Here is a 12,371-nt window from a genome sequence, read left to right as displayed (position 1 = left end):
GGAAGGCTCCCGGTTAAATACTTGGGAGTTCCGCTTATTTCCACGAGGTTAAATTACCGTGATTGTAAGAGGTTGCTGGATTGTATGGATAGTCGGATTGGAGATTGGAAGAATAAAACTTTATCCTTTGCGGGTAAACTGCAGCTGGTCAGGTCTGTTCTGTCATCCTTATATATTTATTGGTCTGCTGTGTTTTCACTCCCTTCTAGACTTATTACTGATCTTGAGAAACGGATAAAAAATTTCCTATGGGACTATGGTCACAATAAGGGAAAGCATAAAGTCTCTTGGGATATTGTGTGTCGGCCGAAATGTGAAGGTGGTTTGGGTATCCGGCGTATCCGGGATGTCAATAACTCTCTTCTGGTTTATCATATTTGGAGCTTAATCAATGAGCGTAATTCGCTGTGGGTTAAATGGATTCATGAGTATAAAATGAAGGGGCGAAATTTTTGGAGCTTGCAGATGCCTAACTCGTGTACTTGGGGGTGGAGGAAAATTATTCAGTTTCGTCCCCATATAAGACCGTTTATATGGCATGAAATTGGTAATGGGAGAGCTACTTCAGTTTGGTACGATAAATGGGATGTTCTTTGTCCTTTAATAGATTATATCAACCCTAGAGCAATTCATCGGGCTGGATTGTCTTTACAGACCTGTGTCAGTGATGTTGTTCATCATAATAACTGGGGTTGGCCGCCTGATTGGTCTTTGAGATACCCAATTCTTTCGAACTTAAAAGATGTAAGTATTTGTCCGGATATGAGGGACAAGATAGTGGTTTTGGATGAGAATGGGACTTCGATGAATTTCTCGACTTCAGGTATATGGCATCTTCTTCGGAGACCGGCTGATAAGGTGTCGTGGGTGCATGTTGTTTGGTTCTCTCAATGTGTTCCAAAACACTCCTTTTTGTTGTGGACTGTGATTCATGACAGGTTGAGCATGCAGAATCGTATTATGGGGTGGAAGATTGGTGGGTATCCAAATCATAACTTGTATTGCTGCCTTCTTTGTAATGGAGAGCCGGATTCTCGTAATCATCTCTTCTTTGACTGTAAGTTCTCTTCTGAGGTTTGGAGTATTGTAAAACTGAAAGGGAAGTTTCAGGGGTGCAGAAATGGTTGGGCGAATATTCTTCAATATGTGTCTCAATTTGGAATGTCCAACTCTATTGATAATGTTGTTAATCGGCTGTTATTTGGGGCGTCGGTGTACGTTATTTGGAAGGAGCGAAATAACCGGCTTTTCAGGAACTCCTTGAAGACTCCTACGACTGTTGCTGAAGAAATTATTAGGGGTACTCGCCTAAAGCTTATGACTCTAAAGTTCAAGAATTCTGAACGGATTAATCGGGTTCTCGAGGATTGGCACTTTCCGTGGGGAGTTTCCCATCAAATTGATGATAATGGTTGATTTGTTTTTTTGTTTTGTTTTTTCCTTGGTTCTTGTGTAAGCTTTAGCTGTGTTTACCAGTTTTGGTGGTTTTGGTTTGTCTACTCTTGTATGGCATGTCATACTTGAGAACTAATATGGCACTCTGTCATATTACTTGTATTTTTTGGCTGTGTGAATGCATTTAACCGGGTGAACCCCTTTACCCAAAAAAACAACATAAACCCAGCTACAATTAACTCATGCTCATCGTCAAACAAACAAAGTAGCAGATCCATATGACTCGGAATTGCTATACGAAGCTCATGGTGTTAAGATTGAGGCTTAACACCGTATCTTAAAGACCTGAACATTCAATGCATTAAACAGAGGCTAAAACCTTTAAACAATAATCATTCAAACGACCCGGCAAACAATAATCAATCGTTGATTAAAGTCTACCCAGGGTATCGGAATCGCATTCCGATCACAATGAATCATAAATAAGCAAATATAATCATAAGATACCATAAATAAATCGTGTTTATAAACTCGGAAAACCCTTAAACTACAAAAATCCATAAATAATCTATTAAAGCTTAGACATTTTTGACGAAAAACATATCACCGTGACCATCTATACCTGCTAAACACAAAGATATCCTTAAAATGTCAAAATCTTGAAGTCAAAATTTCAGAGAAAATTTTGAATAGGGTATCTTTAGTGTGAAGGAAAAAGATAAACAGTGAATGACTGTTCGTGTATCTTGTCTTATATAGTCTAACACACTCCCCGAGGTATACAGTGTACGAATTACGCAATTCGTTTGAATTTTGAATAACGAATTACCTAATTCGCTATTCCAGTTCGTTACCTTAGGGTAACAAACAATACATGATAAGTGACTTGATTCATTAAATATGTATAACGAAGAAGGGTTGATTCGTTACAGAGTGCGGAAGTGAATTAGGTGAGCGAACTAAAAACCAGTTCGCTAAAGAATCACCTAGTTCGTTATCCATACTTAACGAAGTAGAATTTTAACAAAATAAACACTTTATTTAATTTTAAATTAAATAAATAAATGAATTAAATAATACATTAAAGAATTTAAACTTTAAAAGAATTAACGAGAACCTTTTTATCCCGATAATTTTGATACCTTAAAAACGTTTCACTTTTACGAAACATAACTTAAATTAAATTATTTAAATAATATATAAAGAAAGAATGATAAAATATTTTTGGTATTTTGTAAAAAATTTTAAAGAATGTATGTACAATGAAATATCCGAACATTTAAAAATTGAACAATCTTTTTGTGTTTTTCTATGATTTTAACAAAAGCAATACATATTTTTGTGTTTTTGTTGAGTTTGAGCAGAGAATAATATTGACCAAATTGCCCTTCCATCACAGTTTTATATTTCATCGATATTATGACTGGCGTTAAGTCGACCATTGGTATTGTTGTCAACTTAAATCTAATAACAAATTTCAAGTGTTTTTGTGATATGATTAATTGGTTCAATTATAGCACAGAATATCAGAAACTATCAGCCTCTAATCTCGGTTCAAGCTTAATTTGATTTTTGCCAAAACACCCCAACTTGACTTAAACCATTATAGTGTTGATCAAAATTTTTGATACAAATTGTAGAAATTTTGATCAATGCATCAAGTTTCCTTTACTGTGAATGAGTATGCACGAATCCATCTGTCGGCTTACATACATTGTATCCCATGGGGTCCGTTTTTTAATGGTATTAAGACGCGCGCAAGGGATGAACAAATGTATGACTAACAACGGTTTTTGATCAAGTCAGTAATTTGGAAGTTTGTATTAAGTACAGCAGTGATCAAGTTTAATGACTCTGGGTTTGCTCTAGAAAGCGAGTGAAATATTCATGCTTATGAATACCCAGATGATTAAGCCGCATAAAGACTCACAGTGTCCAGAATCCTAACGCTTGTTATTTGCTTTATTATATTTTTGAAGATCAACAACTATAAGGCTTGAGCATGTCTGGTTATTACATTTCTGCCATCCTCACCGAGACTTTTGCTAGAGACTAACACCCCTTTCAATTTGGCGTTTCTTTATGTTTATATCACATACTTTACTCTAGTAGGTTGTTTTAAGACCTACCAATGCACCAATGCAATTAAGCACAGTGTCTTTTAAGCTTACTTCTTGCTGGACTTGGGTCAAGATAATCAATGTACTATCATTTTCTCTTTTTGCTTCAAAAGATCAAAATTTTGAGGAGCATAAAACAAAATAAAGATAAATTTAATCGCCCCAGTTAACTTAAGTCAATAAATAAATGGCTGTTCTATAAATTCAACAAGTGAATAATAGGACCAAGACATGCAAGCATGCTTCACAAACTTAAATAACCGACATAATTTTCAGCGAAAATAATCTAAAACCGCCTAACAAACGCCCCAACTATTTACCATTATCAGGTAAATGGCTAACCTGAACATTTACAAGTAAAGATCAGGACCAAACATATACATGTACATGCCCTTCAAACGTAGACAATTGACATAATTTTCAGCAAACGCATGCAAAAATCTTTTTGGTTTTATCTATACAAAACTTTAAAATCACAATATTTTTGTCTTTTTCAATATTCTTATAAACAAAATAAACTTCACATTCTTTTTGGATTTTCGGATTTTTCTGTACAAAATGAAAAGTACATTCTTTTTGGATTTTCAAATTTTAAAATGTTTTTGGTTTTTCAAAATATTTTAATGGAAAACATTAAAGAAAAGAAATCACAGTATTTTTGATTTTTCTGAATTTTCTCATGTTTTTGGATTAAGATTTTTGAATGTTTTTGGGTTTTATCTATAAAAACGAAAAACAAAATCTTTTTGTATTTTCTAGATTTTCACCCCCTAAAACCAAAATAAATTTTAAAAATAAAAATGACATAAAATAAAGATAGTCATTCTTGTGTAAGGATATCAGCGAGGGTCTTCAATCCGTTTAAGCCAAGCAAAAATTTAAAACGCGTTTTGTCAAAAGCTTTCGTAAACAAATCGGAATTCTGAAAGTCAGTATGTACTTTCTCAAGGTCAATTAACTTCTTCTCAAAGCAATCCCGTATAAAGTGATATCGAATTTCGATATGTTTTTTTTCGACTGTTGAACGGAATTCTTTGTGATAGAAATTGCAGCAGAATTATCAATCAGAATAGGAGTAGTAAGAAACTTCAAACCGTAGTCGCGGAGATGTTGTTGTATCCACAAAACCTGGGAACAGCAACTCGAAGCTGCAACATACTCAGCTTCAGCGGTTGAAGTGGAGACCGATTGTCTGCTTCTTACACTGCCAGGAAACATGTCGGTTTCCTAAAAATTGACACCCTGCAGTCGTTGATTTGAAGTTGATCTTTCAACCTCCATAGTCCGAGTCTGAATAAGTAGTAAGATCGAAAGTATCATCCTTGGGGTACCACAACCCGATGTCTGGATTTCCCCTCAAATAATGAATATTTCTCTTGACCGCAGCTAGGTAAGTCACTCGTGGACTTGCTTGATACCTAGCACAAAGACAAACATCAAACATAATATCAGGATGAGAAGCTGTCAAATACATTAAAGATCCGATCATAGCACGATAGAGGGTTGGATCAACGGTATCCTCCAATTCATCCGGTGATAAATTGTGACCCACTGGAAGAGGAGTAGAAGGGATTTTTCCGGCAGAGATCTTGAATCGGCTCAAGACGTCGTTCACATACGCCTGGTGAATAAATATTCTGTTAGTAGACTGTTGAACCTGCAACCCTAAAAAGAAATTCTTCTCTCCCATCGAACTCATCTCGAACATTGTTTTCATGGACTTCTCGAACTCCTTACACAATTTATCGTTTGTTGACCCGAAGATAATGTCGTCCACATAAATCTAAACTAGGAGAAGATCATCACCAACAGTTTTATGAAATAAAGTTCAGTCGACAGTCTCTCGTTTAAAGCCGTTATCAGTCAGATGGTCGGCAAGCGTGCCATACCAAGCTCTCGAGGCTTGATGTAGACCATACAGTGCATTGTTTTGACGGTAAACTCGGTCCGGATAATCAGGATCTTCAAAACCAGGAGGCTGTAAAACGAACACTTCTTCGTGTAGTTCACCATTGAGAAAAGCACTTTTAACATCCATTTGAGACCTTGATATTCTTATAAGCAGCATATGCCAGGAAGATTCGAATTGACTCTAATCTTGCAACTGGAGCATATACCTCTGTGTAATCAATACCCTCTTACTGATGAAACCCTTGCACCACTAGACGTGCCTTGTTTCTGACAATCACACCTCGATCGTCTTTCTTACACTTAAATACCCACTTAGTCAGAATCGCTTTCTTGACTCTAGCAGGCTTGTCTGTTAAATCCCAAACACCCAATCGTGCACATTGCTGTAATTCTTCTTGCATAGCTTCTACCCAAGAAGGATCTTCATGTGCCTTACGAGCTGTAGTTGGCTCAACTTGAGATAGAAAGAAAGTGAATTTAGCAAGATTTACAATTCCCGATGAATGTAAATCAAGGTAAGCACACAATATGTTATTATCACTCGACGAAGCAACTTGATGATGTGTACGAACGCCCACATCAAGTTCTCCAGTGATGTTTTCCTGTGGATGATATCCATGAATCCTAAGAGTGGGATTCTCAGGAACAACAACATTTTCAAATAAGTTAGTTTAATGTTCACCAAGCTCAGGAGATGAAACATTATCACTATCAAGGTTAATAACTTGATCTTCAGCTTGATCATCATCAGAAGAAGTGGAAACATTATCAATAGCCACTGGAGAAGCAACTTGAGGTTCCTCAGTTGGAGCATCAGGTTGAGCTACAACATCATTAGAACTTGAAAATCTTGGAATTGCCAAATAATCTTCAAAGTATGCTCGAACTAGGTCTTTGTCAATATGTTCAGTTGATTGAGTAAATGAATTGAATAAACTATCGTAGTTAAACATCCAATCGGGACCTCTACCTTGAGGAGGAGTTGTGTACTTTTGACAGTCCACATGGTACCATTCTTCAACACAACCGGATGTAAAGTTAAATACCCTTTTCTTTGGAGATGCGTATCCCAAGAAATACCCTTTGATAGCTTTTTCTTCAAATTTACCCATATCCTTCTTCAACATAGTAAGGACACCCAAAAGATTCTAGATACATTAAATTAGGTTTTCGATTATTCAACAACTCATAGCTTGTCTTTTTGAGTCGTTTAACTGTTAGAACCCGATTAAGAGTATAGCAAGCTGTATTTACTGCTACATTCCAGAACTGGACGGGAAGCTTAGAATCAGCGAGCATTGTACGTGCAGCTTCAATCAAGGTTCGATTCTTTCGTTTGGCAACACCATTTTGTTGAGGTACATAAGGTGCACTGTATTCTTGATGAATTCCTTTGTGAGTACAAAAGAAATCCAATACACTGTTTTTGAATTCTGTACCATTATCACTTCGGATTCTCCTCAATTTTTGTTTGTACAGTGATTCGATCTTGGTGATAAGGTTTTGTCCCAAAACCGGTGTTTGATCTTTCGAACTCATAAATAACACCCATGAGTATCTCAAATAATCATCAGTCACCACAAGACAATACCAATCCCCAGAAATATTCGCACGATTACAGGACCAAATAAATCCATATGAAGTCGTTCAAGAGGAGTATTAATGGAATTCAATAATTTAGAAGGATGTGTCTTCTTCTTCTGCTTACCCTTTTTACATGTAACGCAGAGATCAGATAATTTAAAATTCTTCAACGATGCACCTTCCACTAAATCATTAGCCATCAAATAATTCATCTTTCTAACATGTATGTGACCCATTCTACGATGCCATAGAATCGAGTCTTTCTCGGTTGCCTTCGAGATAAAACATGTTTGGATCGATGTGGATATCTTAGAGCTAATGTTCAAGACATAAATATTATTCAATCGTGGTGATCTCATGACAACCATGTCCTCGGGAATAACATAATCCGGTTTCAAGATAAGACATTCTTTGTCAGTGAATATCGTTGTGTACTTTTTATCACAAATCTGCGATACACTTAATAAGTTATGATCCACTTTATCACAATAATTTACTTTCTCAAGCGTGATGTGACCATTTGAAACTTCACCCTCTTGTGTGATCATGCCCCCAGAATTCCCAGCAAATGCCACATAACCCTCTTGAATATTCCTCACATTGGTTAATAGGTCGAGATTTCCAGTGATATGACGAGAACATCCACTATCCATTATCCAGTTTTCACCAGACACAGTCCTGGATGTACTCTACACACAAAATAAAGATGATTAGTTCAAAAAGGCAGCCCAGGCCTCAGTCTTGGGCACCTTTTGGTTTTCTCTTTGATCATTAACTTTAACAGAGTTCAAATGTTGTTCAACCACTTGTGAATAAGTTACTCGCTTCCTAGACTTTCGTTTTAAGTAAGCTGCTTGAACAATGTTTGAATTCGTGTTCCTACAAATTGGCTCATGCAGGACAAACTTTGGTTTAACCTGACCATGTGTTTCATTAAAACGAATAACCTTCCGTGGATTCACATTAGAGAACATAATATGAGTGTCATCAGCATACGACACAGGTCGTTTCAGAATCTCTTTAACCAAAGGAACCGGCTTAGAATGGTCCTTGATAAAAGGATGAAGATTCTGATAGCTCTTCTGATTACAATCCCTCACAACATGACCAAGTTGACCACAAAGAAAACAGCTTCGCATGTCTACATGATGTTGTTGTGAGGTAGTTGGAATGAATGACGCAGAAGTTTGATGATGACTCACATTCTTGGTCATGCTCTTAGCAAACTTATCAGATAATTCAGATTTCTTTTTCAAATAAACATCCAAATTAGTACAATTTGAAAAACTTTTCAATGTGTCTGTCCCAGTTGACTTCACAAAGTTGATTTTCTTAGCTTGTTTTAAAACTTGCTTTGCCTTAGTCAATGGGTCAGATGGAACTGATGTTTTCGCTTGAGCATATCGACGTTCAAGATCTTGAATCTGTGATGTTTCATTGATAAATACATTCTCAATAAGTTCAGGTTTAATGATACTTATTGGAATATCTTTTTCTGTAAACATCGTTGTAACGCCCTGAAATTCGATTGGTAAACTAGGATCGTGAAATCATCGGAAACTTTAGACTTGGGATTCTGGACGATAAGTTCGGAACCCATATCATTGGAAAAATCTGCTTTTATCATTTAAAATGTTTATTTTATAAAAGACATTTACGCCTGAAAAATATTAATTTTTATGCTTTCGAAAAATTAAATGTTCTTATTTAAAAAGATTTCAAATAATTATTCGGAAAATGGTTTATAAAAGTTTTGCTGAAAAAGTTTTAGTTTGTTTAAAAACTTATGAACTCGACTAGTCTTGACCCGTCGGTAGCCTAAACCCGAACCCGAGTCACCCGAGTATTTAAGCGGAAAATCAAGTATTCTTACACCATCTCTTTCATTTCCACCAACACTTCCCACCCAAACACTCTCATTCTAGAGAGAGAAACTAGAGAGAGAAAGTCTTCAAACTTCAAATCCGAGTCCACAAATCTGTTTGTTGTTATTCTTGGTAAGATCTTCTTGAAAATCATCCATTTTCATAACCATTTTCGGCCTCAAATCGAGCAAAAACACCCATTTTCGTTTCTAGAGTTTTCGGGTCAAAAACCGTCTTGTTTTGGTGTCAAAATGCAGGCTTTTGTGTTTAAAATCACTAGGAATCGATAGCCCTTTCAATCCCGAGCATTTCCATGTCAAAAACTTCGATTTTGGGTCAAAAATCTGGAAAATCTGAAAAACCCGTAGGTTTCTCCGTCGCCCAGCTTGAAGGAGTCGAATCAGACTCATTCGATCGAACCAGTCGATCGAATCAGTCCAGTCGATCGAATAGGAAAGCAACCGAATGGTCTCCAACTCATTCGACCGAATGAGTTTCGTATTCGATCGAACGAGTGTCTATTCGATCGAACAAGTTCCATGTTCGACCGAACGAGTTTTTCCAACTGGTTCGACCAAATGTGTTTCTAGTTCGATCGAGTGTGCCTCAGATTCGACCGAATGTGTGTCTATTCGATCGAACGTGTTCCTATTCGATCGAATCAAGCCAGAACCAAGCTGTTTTCGTCTTTAAAACCCAGTTTTTTTTGCTCGAGGCCGCGTAAGCTCGTTTTCTTAGACTTATAGCACGTTGTTAACCTTATATATATGTTCAACTCTAGGCTAAGGAGATCTATTGTAGCACCATCCTAACCCGAGATCAAGGTGAGTTCATAGCCCCTATTTAAGCTTTTCAAAACTATGGGGTGGAAACATGGTAACTTTACAGTTTGGATAAAATCATTTATGCAAACACTCTTTAAACTATAAACTTTTGGATTTCTACACACGTGCGGAAATCCACAAGCTTTTTAAGAATCTATAAACTTTGGAAATCTATGAACATGGGGAAAACCCATCAACTTATGGAGATCTAAGAACATTGGAAATCAATGAGTATGGGAAATTCTATGAACATTGACATCATGGGAATGGGAATCATATTCATATCATCATAGTCATTGTGTCAGCATGGAAATCTAGAGATCAAAGCATCATGAGTTGAATTGGACGCGAGAGTCTATTCTACTCTCGGTAGAACTCGCGACCATGAGTGGCATTCTATTCTCGGTGGCACTCGTAACTCTTGGGATTTCATACTAGTCTCGGTGAAATCCATAACTCTTGAGGACCTATACTAGTCTCGGTAGGGACCAAGGGAACCCAGGATTCTTTGGGGAGTCTATCCTACTCTCGGTAGAACCTAGCTGAGTCCTGGATGACAAGAACGAGGTAGTCTTGGTTTAAGTCTTGCGTGGGATCAATCAAGTCTTGTGTGATCATTGAGTTTCATCATCATTCATCATCATCATCATTTATTCACCATCATCTTGGATACTAGTAAACAGTGGGATCTTGGTGTTGGTTTATCTAGTAAACTTAGCATGCTCAAATCTATATGTCCTTATTTATGCTTAACTGCTATGTGCTACATGTACCGTTGGGAGACCACAAATCTTTGAGTAATCTTATCACAAACGACTCTAATGGGAGAATAATAAGCCCGCTGAGAGTCCAGGAGAACATTTCATGTTTTACTTACTACAAAAACCTCTTTGGGAAAACCAAGAGACCTTTTTTTACAAACCATCTTAAAACCGAGTATTATATCCAAACATAGTAGTATAAGTTGTAGGAGTGGTGGGTTAGCCGCAGGTACACCCTATATATATAAACCCCTATAACCTATACTAGTATGTTTGTGTATAAACTCTTTTTCTTTAAACCTATGAATTCACATCATCTACTTTATGTAGTTGACAGTTTGTTACATGTTTTCAGGAAATAATGCAGCAAGAAATCCCTAGCAAGTTTAGAGGCCTTAGAGAGATGAAGGCTAGTCTAGGAGTTGTTTGGAAACTTGATATTTTGTATTAAAACAATTTGTTTCATGTTACCTGGATGGTGTAATATTTGACATTTTGGTTATGTTTATGCATTTAGACTTTTATACTATTGTGCTCAACAATCACGACTTAGTCGCCGCGCCTCGATTATTCCGCCATCACGATCGGGGTGTGGACAGATTGGTATCAGAGCCAGTGGTTATAGGGAATTAGGAAACCGACCTAGACTATAACCTAGGATCCTTGACTCTAGATAGCTCATGCATCACAATCACATGTCTACACTTATATACGTGCTGCGTGCTTATGTGTTGTATATTAACTGTTAATCTCTTGAGCCATGTCATTCTGTGTTCTTGGTATAATCTATGTCCTCTATTCTTAATCTTTGGCGTGTCCATCGATTCTATCTAACGCTCGTATTTTTTTTTTTCGTTTTGTCAAGAATGCCTCCCAGACGTGCACCCGCCCCCTTGGACTCCGCTGATCTAGCCAACCTTATAGCCCAGCAGATCGCGGCTGTGTTACCAGGCATGGTAACAGCCATCAGCCAGGGGCTGAGGCAAGAAGGAACCTCTGGGGCCAACCAAATTCCAGCTCAGAATGCAAATGAACCAGCAAATAAGCCATACAAGGACTTCATGGCTACCAAACCCACCAGCTTCAGCGGTTCAGAAGGCGCCGTTGGTCTCCTCCAGTGGATCGAAAAGATGGAGGCTGCCTTTGTTATTAGCTCGTGCCCTGAGACACTGAAAGTCACGCACGCGGCAAAGCATGTTGTCTAAACGCGCGCAGACCTGGTGGAACAACGAGATAAGAACCCGCGGGCGTGAGGCTGCCTTGGCCATGACCTGGTCGGAATTTGTAGCTTTGGTTACCCGCGAGTTCGTACCTCGCAGTGAGGTGCAGAAACTTGAAGCTGAGTTTTGGGTGCACAAAATGAAGGGCCGCTGATCACCAAGGGTACACGGAGCGTTTTCACGAGCTCTCCCTTCTCGTACCACACTTGGTCACCCCTCCCTCCCGGCTATTGAGCTTTACATCAATGGCCTACCTGACACTCGTCCGTGGAATCGTTATCGGGGCTGACCCATCAACCCTACAAGCGGCCATTGAACTAGCTGCCCGACTGACCCAGGACCAGGTTAAGACTGGGGTCCTAGCCAAAGGTACGGGCAAGGCGCTGAGGGCTCATCCAAAAAGATCAACCGCATCAAAAAGCGTAAGGCTAGCAGTTACGCGATGGTTACTCCCGCAACCCCAATCAGCTCTGTCGCTCCTGCTCCCACCCCTTCTGGAAGGCCAAAGAGGGAGTACACTGGGGTTCACCCCAAGTGCGGCACTTGCCAATTTCATCACCCTGCCGGAACCCCCGTGCTGGAAATGCACGAACTGTGGACGTTTGGGGCACCTAGCGGAACGCTGCAGATTTCAGGTAATCAACTGGCAATACAGAGCAGCAGTTCCCAACCCAGCAACACTTGAAGCTGT

This window comes from Bidens hawaiensis, unplaced genomic scaffold (genome assembly GCF_021521415.1).
Source record: "Bidens hawaiensis isolate Kalapana, Puna unplaced genomic scaffold, B.hawaiensis_p1.1 tig00010125_1, whole genome shotgun sequence".
Lineage (NCBI taxonomy): Eukaryota > Viridiplantae > Streptophyta > Magnoliopsida > Asterales > Asteraceae > Bidens > Bidens hawaiensis.
Note: the sequence above shows the minus strand (reverse complement) of the source record.